Source organism: Panulirus ornatus, chromosome 24, assembly GCF_036320965.1.
Source record: "Panulirus ornatus isolate Po-2019 chromosome 24, ASM3632096v1, whole genome shotgun sequence".
Taxonomy (NCBI): domain Eukaryota; kingdom Metazoa; phylum Arthropoda; class Malacostraca; order Decapoda; family Palinuridae; genus Panulirus; species Panulirus ornatus.
The window spans coordinates 10,508,591-10,524,560 of record NC_092247.1 but is presented as its reverse complement, the minus strand read 5'-3'; the positions used below and the strand labels follow the sequence as shown (position 1 = coordinate 10,524,560).

The following is a 15,970-nucleotide window of genomic DNA, read 5'->3' as shown; positions in this document are numbered from 1 at the left end:
GTCTCCCTTCCTATAAAGAGACGCAATAACTTCATGTAACGACGCAGGAAAAAATGGTAGTGTCTGATTGGTACATGTAATGTTGGCGGGTGACTGATTTGTAGAAGGCATGTCTGTGTAACCCTCGACCACAGAGATATCGTTAAAGAACCTAAATCAAGAAAAGAAATCCTGGCTGTATCGAACCACAGCACGTGATTAACAAAGTTCATGCCAATCACACTGATGAAGAATGGCGCACTGTTATTGATTGTTGGAAACGAAGAAAAATAATAATAATAATAATAATAATAATAATAACAATGATAATAATAATAATAATAATGACAATAATATCAATAATCATAATAATAAGAATAATAATAGTAATAATAAATCATAATAATAATGATAATAATAATAATAATAATAATAATAATAATAATAATAACAATAATAATAATAATAAGATGATGATGATGAAGATGAATATGAAACACGGCAAAAACAGAAACGTTTACTTTTCTGTGGAAGGTAATATAAAAAGCAACGAAAAATGCGCACAAAGAAGTGACAGAATATCCCAAGCATAACCCACAGCAGGATGACAGGAGTATACAGGAGTCTTAAATATTCAAGTCAGGTAAATAAAAACAAAGAGACGAGTGCATATAACCAGAATACCAATGAGGCTCTTCATACTGTTTGACTTACGTCAAAGAGGCCGACACTTACTGTATAAAAAGTACGAAACCAACCAACTGACATTTCTAGGTACGTGTACATAGACGAATATCAACTTTGAAGTGTACATTATGACGATCTATATATATATATATATATATATATATATATATATATATATATATATATATATATATATATATATATATATATACCGTTTCCGAAATAGCGAGGGATCGCCAAGGATAGACAGAAATGGCCTCATCTGCTTACATTCATTCTTTAGCTCTCATGTACAATGCACCTTAACCAGAGAATATATATATATATATATATATATATATATATATATATATATATATATATATATATATATATATATATATATATAATGTTTTAGAAGCTATGGGTCAGTGAACATTATATACGAGAGTCAGAAATATAGATTAGAATACGTAACAGTAACGAGAAACAGATGTGTGGTGCAGTGTGACGACGCTGGTCTTTTGATTCAGAAGGAATACTTGGATCATAGATCACCTCTCAATATTACTGCCATCCTATGTTATGTTATGTTACGCTATATTTTATGTTATGTTACGCTATGCTATGTTATGTAATGTTACGCTGTTATGTTATGTTACGTTGGGGTGGGCATCAACACGAGGAGTACCTCCTTGTGACCAGCTCTTTCTAAATCTTCTGATTACAAATTGTCAAAGAAAGTCAGCTTCTTTTTCACATCCATATCTTATAATAAAGGTAAATAATGTAAATTTGTATAACAAGGCTCTACATAGTTACTTATTTTCCCTGTAAGAGGAGGAAGTTTTGCGCTTATGGGGTCCATCTCTTGAGTTCTTTGCTATCGTACAACTAGATAGACTTCTGCCCAGTTTTCTTACTCATAGTTCTATCGTTCAGTTCATTCCGTCTCATCCACTACGTGTGTGTGTGTGTGTGTGTGTGTGTGTGTGTGTGTGTGTGTGTGTGTGCCTAACTAAGAAAAGAATGAGAACTGCTCCATATTTCGCACGATCTATCTATGAAACTTAATATAACATCATGCAATCTCCCTCTGCATAATAACTAAAAACTCGCCCAATAATGAAGTAAGAGTATCAGCCGTACAGCCTGGGTGGCTGAGTCCATAATACCACCGTGCGATAGATAGGGGTATGATAATTAATGGCCAGTGTACGAAGCTTTATAAATGCATACGATAACACAAATGCAGAAAACTACTTTAAAGATCTCATTTCACTTACGGTTTTGCAAGATTTATCTACGAATGAAACAGATCGTGACTTCAAGTCAGTGAATTCGTATCGATGTTTGTTTTGGATGTGTATATGATATTGTACAGTGTACATATTAAGAGAAGGGTTATCGTACAAACCTTGTAAACCCGGACATCACCCGCTATCGCTTCATAAATTACACATTGTGGATAACCTCGATAAAGAGACGCACAGTAGTACAACAGTACTATAATACATTATGTTTATACACTCTCTACCAGTAATCAAACGATCCTTAGCGCTTTAAACACTTGTATTTGGTCTAAAGCGACACTAATTTAAATGTTCACAAAACAGTTTTGAACCAGTATACACCATTTGTCTGGTGCCGGCTGCTGCTGCCGGTGTGCCACGGGGTACCAGGGGAAGGTGTTGGGGCTAGGGGGTAGGTGTACAGGTGGTTGCTAGGGGTAGGCAGGTGAAGAGACGCGCTGGCCAGGTGTAAAAGAAAGAATGAAGGAGGAAATGTTGGGTAAAGGGAAGGAGTGTTGCGGTTATTGTCGGGGAAAGTGTATGGAACGGAAATAGTGTATAGAGATATGTGAGGGATAGGGGGGCAGGTATGAGAGAGAGAGAGAGAGAGAGAGAGAGAGAGAGAGAGAGAGAGAGAGAGAGAGAGAGAGAGAGAGAGAGAGAGAGAGAGAAGTGTTGGTGGGAGGCGGAGTGCCAGGAGAAAGAAGGGAGAAGCGTAAGTTGGGTGGGAAGAAGCGGCAGGTGGGTGGATAAGTGGGCAGGTAGGTGGATAAGTGGGCAGGTGGGTGGATAAGTGACAGGGACAGGTACTGGGATGGATGTAAGGAACAGGTGTTGGGGTGGGGAGCATGGAAGTACATGGGAGGACAGGTAACAGGAGAGCTGATGGTCCCTGACAGGTAGTAATATCTGCTGGCGGACAATAACAGTACTGTTCCTAATCTAATACTGAGACAGGATAGCAAAGCATAAGATTCCTCCATACCCACTATTAGGCACGATAGTCAGCAGCTAAATAGATAAGACAGAACACAATGTATTAGACAAATATTTTACTACCATGGAAATTCTTTAGTAAGGCAAAAATGGAAATATTGAACTACTCATGTGCTGAGGAAAGATTCTCATGAGAAACTACACTCTTATTGGAAAAAAGGTTGAATTATGAATGTTAAGGTTGTTAAGTTTGTGTTTTTCCTTCTAAAACTGGCTTATATTTATCGCTGAAGTGTTTTTCTAGCATGACTGAAACTTCTATAATGACAATCTTCTTGACAACTTGTGGTAACTTACTGATGTTCTATAAAGCTACAACGAAAACAGTTTTGCCCGTGTTAGTATTACATTTTCTTCCATCTAATTTCACACCATTATTTCTGGTCGTTGAATCTCAACGAATGTGAGGCAATGTACGTATAAGTGTTATTTCGTCAAAATTAGCTGTTATTAGATACCGAAGTCTTCGCTGTTTTAGAATAAATACTTTTAGATCTCTGAGTCTGATTATTCATTAGCTATGGTATCAGTCTTGAAATGAGTGGGGTATGGTAGGAGAGAGAACGCCTTGAGAGGAGTGACGAGATTGGCAATAAATGAGGACTAGTCACTGTGGTTCAGGTAGGAAAGGACAGGTTTTTGGGTAGATAGGTGAGAGTAGCAGGTGTAAGGTGGGCAGAAAAGGCAGATATGGAATTACTAAGGATAAGCATGAAGTGTGACACTGGATGGTTAAGGGTAGGTGTGCGGGAAACGAGTATTGGGAGGAGGGCTGGAGAATACATATGGGTAGGATAGGGTGTTTTGGGTAGCTGGGTGAGAGTATCTGTGGCGGCTTGCGTGGTGGAAAGGGAGAGATTTACAATGTGTTTTGTTGAAATATAAGGCAGGTCTGAGGAGGGACACGTGTGGGGTGAGTATGAAAAGTTCTAATGTAGGGAGAGGATGTGTGTGTGTGTGTGTGTGTGTGTGTGTGTGTGTGTGTGTGTGTGTGTGTGTGTGTGGGTGGGTGTGTGTGTGTGAGCACATATACAAGATGGTACACACGATGTACAGATACTTTACAAAATTCATGCTTCTCAACATCTTTTTCCAACGTGTTGCGCGGCGTGACGAATATGATTTGGAATATCTTTTCTTTAAGAAGGAAGAAATTACAGGATTGTGACTACTGCACATGCAAGTAAGTACAAAAACATGTTTTACACCCACACAAGCGTGCAAGGTTCGGCCACTGGTACATACACAAATATGCATCACTCATGCAATTTAAAGCAGCCATTCTCGTGAAATAAGCAGGTAAGCGCATACACACGCAAGCTTATTCCACTTGACTGTTAGTGTATCTCACACATACACACTATGTTCACAAACGCACGCATACACAAAAGCAAACAAAAAATACGTTTACAAAACGAAATGTACACATTCTCACACACAAGCACGCATTAAAATGCACACACACACACACACACACACACACACACATCACACACACAAAACAAATTCATACTAGAGAAGCTAGTGAGGAAGAAGAAAATAGATTTCTTCACCAGCTCAAGATGATCAACTGGAAGACAATATTCATTCTGAAAGAAAAGATCTTATGTTGGGTTGATTCTCTGTTCCTGATCACCTGAAAGCTTTTGATACTATTCCCTGCAGAAGACTAATGTTGAAGCTGGACGTCCAAGCCGGGCTCAGAGGTGGGTTATATTATACAGGTCAAAGACAGATTACTACCAAACCTAACTAGAAAGCAATAGAAAACTCATGTCAGGGGAACCTCTTCAAGTTTGATATCGCTTAGGGTTTAGGGCTCTGACTGTGAGAGTGGCGAGAGAATGATGAAAGGTTACTGGCTGATCTATATGAAGGGGATGGGAGGCTGGATGTGAGGGGTCAAGTCACTAATGAAATGTTTAGTATTACACAGGATATTGCAAAGGAAGACTAAGGATATTTGGGATTCGCCTTCCTAACTGAAGCAGTAGTATTTCATATGGAAACGGACGCGGCTTTCGTCGGAGTACTTCCGAAGAAGAAGATTAGGAGCAGTAAAGAAAAAGTTTTTTGAAGTATTCTATAAACTTGAGATGTGAGGATCTCTTGGTGTATTCGTTGTTTAATGATTCTGAACTGTTGCACAGACAGTTGCATAACAGAGGTAGTTACATACAGTTTGAACATGAAATGTACAACAGCTTTGCCTATCTTCACTGTCCAACAGAACTGAGATCAAATATGAATCATTTTGACAGAAAACGTCTGTAGGAAGATGGGCTGATGCCTGGTGGGAAAGATGAAAATTGCTATGACATCATATGACTCTTCATGGACTCAAACATAATCTCACGTGCCACACAAGACTGCGTTTATCTTTACCTACAGTAGTTTATGTTTTTTGATTAAAAAAAATATATGTACACCAAACATATTTCCGAACCAATCAGCACCTCGACAGTGAATGTTAAAATACTAAAACAAAGCTTGCAGCAATTTCTCAATTCCCTTCTAAGTATATACATGAACAGTTTGTGTACCAGGGTTAGAGGAAGGGACGGTGGAACACACCAGGACCTACTCACATGTCTCCATCCCCCCCCCCCCCCCCCATAATGATAGATTCAAAAAAGGTAAGATAATGAACCATGTGATTAATAAAACATGGCCACCACACGGCCCTGGATAATTTATACAGCCCTCATTTCCGGCTATAGATTATTTCCTTCCTCGAAATTGTTTGAAAAGTAAACAAAGAACGTCACTTTGTAAACAGCCCTTACACTGTTGAGGGCACTGCAACTACCCATGTGCTAGGCAGCGCTCCCCTTAAATATGACGATATATCTCGTGGGTCTTGTGATTAGCCTTTGACTTGATCCTTGTTAGTCATATTATAAGCTATATATATATATATATATATATATATATATATATATATATATATATATATATATATATATATATATATATAAACTTTTAAAAGAATGTATGGGAGTATGAGAGGAGAGAATGTTCAAGAGATGGGGATCCACACATATGAAACTCCCACTCATACATTATAAATAGGAAACTATGATATGTGATTAATTACATGCACACACACACACACACACACACACACACACACACACACACACACACACACACATACACACACACACACACACACACACACACACACACATGTATACATTAAAGTCACTATCACTGTTCCTGTAAGCTGTCTGTATGTGTCTCCGGCCTTAGGGCTTGGATCTAAGGCACGATTTGCCTAAAGCTGCCGTCAGTTTCAGTGTGGAGATCGCCCACACGAGGATTGACCGTTATGATACCTCCTTTTTCCGTCGAACATTACAGTTGTGGAATTCTCTTCCTCCTTTCGTCTTTCCCTATCCCTAAAGCCTCTGTCCCTCAAGGAGTCAGGTCTACAAACATCTGCGGAGCCCTGATTAATCTCTAAGTTCTCTCTCTCTCTCTCTTTATTCCTTTCATCTGTGATGTCCTTTGACTGGAGCACGTTTTGCCTGTGCCATGTCAGTCGCTATGTAAAACAACGATAGTCGTCCCGAAATTTCCGAATTACCCGCAAGAGAAATCAGTGTAGGCTCTCTGCACTGGTGACGGCGAATCTACCAAGTACTATATAAATCAATAGAAAAAAGGAAGAAAAAGTTAACGAGGAAGGTAAAATCCATAGGTACAAAATGTGTGTATCCCTTCCTGGAACAAGTGTGGCTGGCTGGACTGGCCTCCACCCACGCCTGTAGCCCCCCCCCCCCCCCCCCACCCCACAATATTCTCACCATGATTATAGACGTGTGACTCACCTTAAAACCGCTCGAAATGTCGCGGTGTGATATACTGTCAGTACACACGCAGCACAGGTCCGCCACAGCCAACACAACAGCACCGGCGTATAAGCCTACTCATAATGCAGTACGATACAGCGACGCTGTGTATGGCAGGAGACGGAGATTTTTCTTTAAACGAAATACAAAAGAAGAAGTTCAGTACTTACTGATTATCATGACTTGTGATGACTCATTACCAGTCACAGAACTTTTCTGAGTACAGGATCATCCACTGTTGTTGTCCTCCGCTGTCATACACCATATACATTCGGTCATACAGCGTCGCTGTATTCTACTGTATTTTTCCTAGTGATGGTCATTTTTTGCGATATCTGTAAATACAACGGATGAAGGTGACTATGTAGTGCTGGCGAAGGGTGAAAAATACTATATTTCTTACTCTATCATTTTGTGATGATTAACCTCATAAGCACACCGGTACAACCCTTCGGTATGGGGGCGTGGCCTCTGACCTCACCCTTATAAGTCAGGTCATAGGCCAAGCTAACTACCCACGGATCGTACCGTCGTGCACAAGGGTCGTACCTTCGTACTCAAGGGATTAAGGGCTTGGCGGGAACGTGTGAACATTACCGATCATTTTCTCACGTTTTTGCGGCGTGGTCTCGTGTTAATGGCTACGTACAGCGAACACCAGGCAGGGAACCACTCTTGTACACGGCACTTATGAAATAATCAGCGCAGGTCGATCTGGATTAAGACTCAATACACTATCACATTTGTAGCCTGGTTCAAACATCACATTCCAAGTTTTTTCTGAGCCTCTCATCACTCCAGTTAATTATCATCTTTGATAAGAAACCGACACGAAGAAGAATACATATCTTACATGTTGTCACTCAAACTCTTAAGTACTCGCGTGATGTAATCAATTAATATGAAGAATAACGCTTTATGTACCATCTGAATATTCTTAATCCTGGTGTTACTCCTCTATATTTTGACGAGGCACAGAGGTCTCTACGATTAACCTAACATGAACAATGATCGAGGAAAATGATGATAACGAAGGTGAAGGAAGATACACATTAACGATGAAAGGTCACAGTGGACACCAGAGGAAACGGTGAGGTTGGAAAGACTGTCTTCCTTATGGAAACACGTCATCAGGTGCAGACAGTTGCAGTTTCTCATCACTTGTTGGATACATCTTGTAAATCTAAACAGACAAAAAGAAAAGTAGATAGATATCCCGATGGATGATTAACCAAGAGACCGCCGGGCCAAGCTATAACGGATGTACCATCTTGTAAGGTATGACGGAGGCACGTACGCTTGAGCGCCACACCCAGGCCCACCACATGACCCACGAACATGTTACCACCCACCACACGCTCCGCCCAGGTCTACCACATGACCCACCATGCCCGAAACCCAAGTCCACCACATTGAACCACCCACGTCGTCAACAACCTCGTCCATAACAAGACCTACCAACTTGTTTCATCCAGGATCTCTACAAGACAGACCAATAGGCTACATCTCAGGCTCATCCCAAGAACCACCACAGTGTACCACATCAAACCCATCGCATAACACCATCTCATCCTCTGGGTAGATTCCGTCACCGCATCCGTAAAAGACTCACCCACAACCTCTCTCTTCCGATTTCTTCATGGCTTCTCCCTAAATTCACTGTATTCCCTTTTCCTCATATGTTTCATTCCATCTTCTCAACCCCTCATGTGCCCCTCAATATCTTCTTTTCACCCTGGTCCACTATTTCTCCTCTACCCATCAATTTCTCCCCAGAGTTGCCCCTTTCTGAGCCCATCCATACCTAAAATTTCCTCCTTACAAGCCATCGTCTGGCCCTCTACCTCTCTCAACTTCCCCACTAATCTCCTCACCCACCCTTATTCCCTTTCAATCCCATTTTTCTACCTTCGCCCCCAGCCTCCTCATCTACCCCCTCAACCTCCACTCTCTCTCTCTCTCTCCCCTTGGGCCTAGGGCTATTTACACTTTAATCACGACCGTATTTCAGAAGCGCCATCTTTACTGTCCCATTTTTGCAGTATTATGCCTGGTTGAGGAGGGCGGTGAGGCAGGCTCGGAACACCGGGAGACTCTTCAAGGCTTTACAATCACGGTGGGACGAACCCCTCCTGCACATTGTGGTTCGCTGCTTCGTTTCGCCTTCTACGGCACCGGAGCGGTTGTTGCCTTCCTTCAGAGTTAAGGCTCTTATTTTTCTTTGAGTTGCTTAAGCTTATTGTTTGTGTTGTGGGGGCTATTGTTGTCTACCTGTAGACAAGGTTCTTCTTGTCTATCTGTAGACAAGGTTCTTCTTGTCTATCTGTAGACAAGGTTCTTCTTGTTTTAGGAAACTTCAGAAGTTTGCAGCTGTTGTGTTAGAGATCTTGTTTTTTTTTTTTATACCAAGATCTTTTTTTAGCTGATGTCTTGGTGCCAATGCTCTTGCCTTTGTTACTGAGAATATTAGCTTCTGTTGCCAAGGTTCCTTGTATTATTGTTCCATTCTTTTTTTCATAAAAAACCTGCGATATATATTCTTTTCTTTCAAACTATTCGCCATTTCCCGTGTTAGCGAGGTAGCATTAAGAACAGAGGACTGGCCTTTGAGGGAATATCCTACCTGGCCCCCTTCTCTGTTCCTTCTTTTGGAAAGTTAAAAAAAAACGAGAGGGGAGGATTTCCAGCCCCCCGCTTCCTCCCCTTTTAGTCGCCTTCTACGACACGCAGGGAATACGTGGGAAGTATTCTTTCTCCCCTATCCCCAGGGATATATATATATATATATATATATATATATATATATATATATATATATATATATATATATATATACATATGCCCGTGTTTTGGTGTCCAGGTTATTGTTCTTTGTTAGCGAAGATCTTACGTTTTGTCAAGCTGTTTTTTCTTTTCTCTTCTTTTCTTGTTTTTGTCGTTTCTTATGAGAGGATCTTATCCTTGTGTACATACCTTGGTGCCAAGGTCCTTGTCTTTCACTCTTAAAATTGTGTTTCTTAACCAAGGCTTTTTATTTATATATTCTTGATCGTTATCTGAGAAAGAGGAAGTTAATTTCATCATTATGTTCTTCCTCTCTTAATGGTTCTCTCGTTTCCTCCTTGGATCCCTCCTTCTGTGATTATAGAGTCGAGATTTTTACCTGAAAGGCTCAGCCTAGTTCCACTTCAAGTTATCCACTTTCCAAGAAAATGATCGTACTTACTTTTGGTAATATTTCTTTTCTTATTCTCTTTGATCATTAAGTAGTTCAACGACAACATATTAGTAGCAGATAATTCTTTTTATCAGGGTCTGATCTCCATTATTAGTTACGTGCCGCCACTGAAAAACATTATATGTACATGTTATACAAGCAATGCCAGGGTGCAGAGAACAAGGAAGAAGGAAGAGAAATAAACACATAAGTCAGACAACAGACAGACGGGAGCAGTGATTTCATCAAACAGTCGTCCCTCAAGAATAGGTCTCCATTTATAGTGATGCAGAATCGCTTACACTCTGAATCTAATGATCTTCGATAACTCAAGCAGTCACAGAGAGATACCAAACATCCACTGAGCCAAAATATCACATCTAATTCTTCCTCTTTTTCTTCCCGAAAGCTTGTCTTGCCTTTACCGTATTTCTCCCACACCAAATAATCTTAAGATATACTACAACTCTATATCTACCTCCCTCAAGAACTGTCCCTCCAAGTTCCTTTAAGCTATTTCCCATACTTTCCAAATTTCCTCATCAGAAAAATCTGATCCATTTATCTCTGTCTCTTCGTAAGCCTCAACCATTTATGGTAACAAGAATCATTTTTTTCCTTGATTATTTCCTTCATCAGTTGGATCTTTTCATCTTTCCCTGTAAGATCAGGCGATCAGTTCTGCTTTTAGATAATGACCTGATACATATCTTTTTTCGTTTCATTACAACATAACTGTGTGTTCCCAATACACTCTTACAACCTCTTTCCCCAAAGATTTCTTAAATTTCCATCAGTGTCATCCTAGAATATCATATGCCTCCAAAATTTTCATTTTCCTCAGCGTTTGTTTCTGTTCCATCGCTTGCCTCTTTATTCCGTCCCGATGAACCATTTATATGTTTTTGTCATTTTTCTTCTCGCTCGCAGTGATCTCACTCTGTCCACAACAATATCGCTAAACTTCCCCAAAATATCGTTCGCTCCTGTGTATCTTTCTCTCCAGGACGAACTCAGCCTCGAACTCACAAAACTTACCGCGTCTTCTGCCAGCTTCAGCTCTGGCAAGTTTCTGCCACACGTCTTTCTTTATCTGCTACCTCTTCTGTGACTCGCGGTTGTGCCTCCCTGCCCCATGGGCATATAAGGACCCTTAATGATGACACACATTCACCATGGATGACAAAAGACAGACAGACAGTACCTACCCACGAGCAGCTACAATGAAATTTCATTACGCATGGTTGGGACGTGGAGAATCTATCTATCTACCTATCTACCTAAGATAATGTAGCGTATAAGTGCCAGGTAATTAGTGTGCTGGTTACCATCCTAACACATACGAAATTAAAGTCGCCCCGTCAGGAACCAGCAGAGAGAGAGAGAGAGAGAGAGAGAGAGAGAGAGAGAGAGAGAGAGAGAGAGAGAGAGAGAGAGAGAGAGAGAGAAGAAGAAGAAGAAGAGGAAAACCGGGCCAGAGAATCGGCGTTGAACTGTCTCCTGATGCTGTAATTCCTGGACGTGAGGTCCTCTTAAACATGTACATATACGGCTCCCAGAGAACAACTTACGAAGCTTTAAATTCAAAACGTCCTATAACTCGGTGGCCAATGGTCTTGTTTCACTGGACGAGGCCGTCTGATCGGGGAGGACCTTTACGACATCACACGGAGCCGTTCGCTCGGGAAGGAAGGACCGATGAGAGACACCTAACAAAGATATGGACACAACCTGTTTTTCCTTCCTCTTTCTGTGTTTTTCGACTCCATCTTATACGTCTATTTTTGTGGTATGTCGGTAAATTACTACTCTCAGTACCAATGAAGATACATATTCCTTTCCTTGTCTCAGTTTTGATAATGTATGGTGGTTGTATTTCCACATAAAATGGAAAAACTTGCTCTCTCTTTACCCATGTGGTACGTTTGTTAGTGAACACGCATTAATGACAAATAACCACGACAGCAAAAATTCAATAGGTAATCGATCACAAAATATACAGTATTTACATTTAGTGATACACAATCCTAAAAGGAAAAGCGTTGAATATTATCTAACAGAAAAGGAAATATTTCAAAATAGCATAGCTTGAACATTATCTTATGGCCTCATTCTAAACACAAATATAATATTTCAAGTCTAAACTATGTGAAACACAATCGATAAATCATACCTTTTACAATCTACTGATATAATCAACGAAAGATAATTAACATATTACTCAGAATGTTACGTTATATACGTTAACAATCACCTCTCCGCACGCAGTTTAACCACAAGAGTGTCATTCCAGATACCTGCATCAAATCTCCACCAAACACTGTTCTGAAACGTCGACAATCACTCTAAAACGTCTCTCCAAACAACAAATAACTACAGTGATATGTCTCCGTAACATCGCAAAAACCTTCCCAATCGATGAGTCAAGCATAGCATGAGAGATGCCTCACCATTACTGGACACATTTATCCATGATTATACAAGAAAAACTCAAGACTTATTTACTTCAAACATCACTCCAAGCGTTACGCCTCTCAGGCACCACTTCATACTTGCAAATTGTACAAGCAAAAATTTACATGAAAATCACGCCATGAGATATCACACCGTACATACCAGGATAAAGGATTTATCACCTCAAAGAAAATGTCTTATCAACACTCCAAACACATCAAATCAGTCGAAAAGCCTCGCCATCAAGCATCACTCCAACAACCTGCCAGAACCATTCCAAACATCTTGCCAGCCAATCCAAAATCCCGCCATCGCACCACCACCACCACCAAACACCACGACAGGTAATGCTCCATACCACTCCAGACATCTCGAGAAAAACACCCCTCCCAACACGCTTCCAAATAAAACTCCAAATCAGGGAGCATTCAAGGCGAACTCCTTGTGGTCTTCGCTTCATCAAAGAACCCAGCCATCAAGAGCAGCTCTAACTATCCTTTAATATTCCACTGGAGATTGCCAAAATCGACTCCTGGGCGGGCAATATCCCCCAAAAATATGCCTTTGAAAGACTTCATTGGTATCTCCATCAGGGGTCTTTCCGCCTTTAAATTGCAAGGGCTTCCCGGGGAGGTTGCCAATGACAGTCGGCTCCAGGAAGCCTTTGATGCTGCCCCATCACGGCCGCTATGTAAATTGGCAGAGCCAGTTGGATTTGACTCGAAGATTTTCGTTCGAGGAAAGAGGTACGTATATACTTTTTCCTCTTTTTTTTTCCTGTATGGGATAAGGAAGGAAATGGGGTAGAATAGTACGAGATAGAGAGAGCAAGAAAGTGAAAGATTACCTAAAATGCCCTCTCTCTCTCTCTCTCTCTCTCTCTCTCTCTCTCTCTCTCTCTCTCTCTCTCTCTCTCTCTCTCTCTCTCTATCTATCTATCTATCTATCTCTCAATAATCTTTATCCTTCTCTTATACTGTCTTACTTATCATCTCGTTTTCTCTCTTCTTTTTGTTCCTCTACGAAAAAATATCAAGTGAATGAACATCAAAGACCTTCACATTAAGACGATATTCGTAATCATCAGGGATATATATATATATATATATATATATATATATATATATATATATATATATATATATATATATATATATATATATATAACTGAATTTGTCAAATCGAATCAAAACACCAAGGTATTTGATATCTAAGGTCAGAACATAATTAACGTTCGTCGCTTAATGTCTTATTAGTTGTCTTAGGTATTTGCGTAGAACTAACTTATCTGATGCCATGATCTCTTGAAACACCTTAACCATTCTTATCTTACATGATAAGGGCTAACTATATTGAATACATAACTTACAAAATCTGTGAACCCGTTTTACTTGTAATATGAATCGGGCGGTTAAGCGCCACATGTGAGGCAAGAATTGCCATTTGATTATGGTAAAGCGGGTTTCCCGGCACCAGGCGGCGCCCTGTACATCAGTTTGAGGACGGAACAAAAGTGTAGCTTGCTCGCCTCTCATACTGGGAACCCATGAGTTTCCTGGGCTGTATCCTCGAACTGCACGTTACACCGGCGACCCAACAGAGTTACAGCCACTGCAAAAGTTTCAATGGACTCTCCTCCATTGCCATTTCTCGGCGAGTCATTTTAATAAGTTGAGGTAAATTGAAGACCTCTCTTTTTGGAGGTCGTGGTCTTCTTCCATGTTCCTCCTCCTCCTGCACTCCTCCTGCCTTCCTCCTTTTTTCTGTTTCCTAAATACTAGATTTAACTGCTCTTCGGGTCCAGGCTAATCATTCAAATAAGTTTCAGCCAAATCTGTTTATCGTTCGAAACATGTTTTCTAGTTTCCATTCTACGCTCGAATGTATCATTTTCTATCCCTCAACACAATAAACCTTTCGGGTTTTTTTGTTTTTTTTTCAAAAAACAGCGGAAGAGGTTTAAATCCTACCTAAGGGAGATCCTTGCCTTTGACCACAAGTCGTTCCCGTCCCTCTAACTCCCAGAGCTATGCAAATAGGGATGTATAGTCACTTGGGAATTTTTCTTATGAATCTCCGAGATTCTGGGATATCCCTTACGCCATTTGTGACATCGTCGGTTTGGCCGAGCCATTCAAATATCGGAGGAACTGGAGTATGGATATATATTATTTTTCTCCTTCAAGTAACGACGGGACGCCGTTTGGGGGGATATAAAAAAGTTATTGGTCGTGTTTGAGGGAATTTAATAGGCAACTTTCTTTTTACTGCTCGATAAAACTCGGCTTTCATTCTCATCATCCGGAACTCTCAGGATAAAATCCTCATGATTCTCTCCATGACAATTTAAAATTCCGTCTTCTGCTGCGGGGGTTGGCTCTTTCAAGCCCTGTAATATACTTTGCCGTTTCTTTCCCAATATTAGGAGAGGCTTTCTCACCGGCTGGCAGATTTGAGAGAGCAATTCAGCCGGTGACAGGATAGTGGGAGAGCGGGCTGCCCCCGCCGGCGGATGATGTGGGTACAGCCATTCCACAGCTTTTATTGAAATTTAGATTAAAGGAATGGTAGACTCATCGTCATCATATAATTCATATCCCACGTCAAGATAGAAAAAATGTCTAACATTATAAGTGACTCAGTTTTGTAAACACTAGATCTGATTAATTCTAGAAGGAAAACTTGTTCCTTTGATAAATATATATATATATATATATATATATATATATATATATATATATATATATATATATATATATATATATATACATATATATATATATATATATATATATATATATATATATATATATATATATATATATATATATATATATATATATAAGACGTAAAAGTGTTCCTGTTTTATTAAGATTTCACCATAAGGCTTAGTAATATCTACGGGCGACTGATGTTTTTACTGTAATAGTGAATCATCACACATACTTGTGTGTAAGCATTTACCAAATAGATTATCTTAATCTCGATTTCTTTGATCAATCTGAACACATGCATTAATGCCTTCTTCACACGGGGTAACTTAACCACATACACATTGTACTTTACACAAACCTATCTTCAACTTTTGTCCATTGTGAAAAAAGAGAACTTGGTGTAGCTAATACAACTAGTATATCGAAGTTACTAGATGGCATTAACTTTTAAAATCACAGCCACAGTGGACCTTTAACGAGGACTCCTACTACATAAACATACATACTTCTGCATGAACAGAGGGAAGCGTGACAGGTCAAGTGTATCAGCAGGCTCTTGATCCCAGAGTGGCCAGACTAAGAGACAGGTCCAGCTGACCAGACTTACAGACCACCCCAGGCTCACACACGACAGCTTTAGAATCTCCAGGCTTGGAGAGCTCATACTCAAGAAACATTAAACCTTTTCCTCCAAAGCAAACATGTTACTCCAAGACTTACTGTAATGTACTGATTATTGCAACCACACACTTTAAGAAACTTTTCCCTTCAATAAAGCCAAAACCTTCGGAAAAATCT

General features: G+C 40.1%; 1 long non-coding RNA gene across 1 annotated transcript in view; it reads right to left on the bottom strand.

The window, feature by feature from the left end:
• Nucleotides 1-15,970, bottom strand: part of LOC139757104 (uncharacterized) — a 324,993-nt gene that overhangs the window by 80,653 nt on the left and 228,370 nt on the right. Inside the window, exon 10 of the long non-coding RNA XR_011714503.1 lies at nucleotides 6,958-7,122. This is a non-coding gene — a long non-coding RNA (uncharacterized lncRNA). The remainder of the gene's footprint in view (nucleotides 1-6,957; nucleotides 7,123-15,970) is intronic.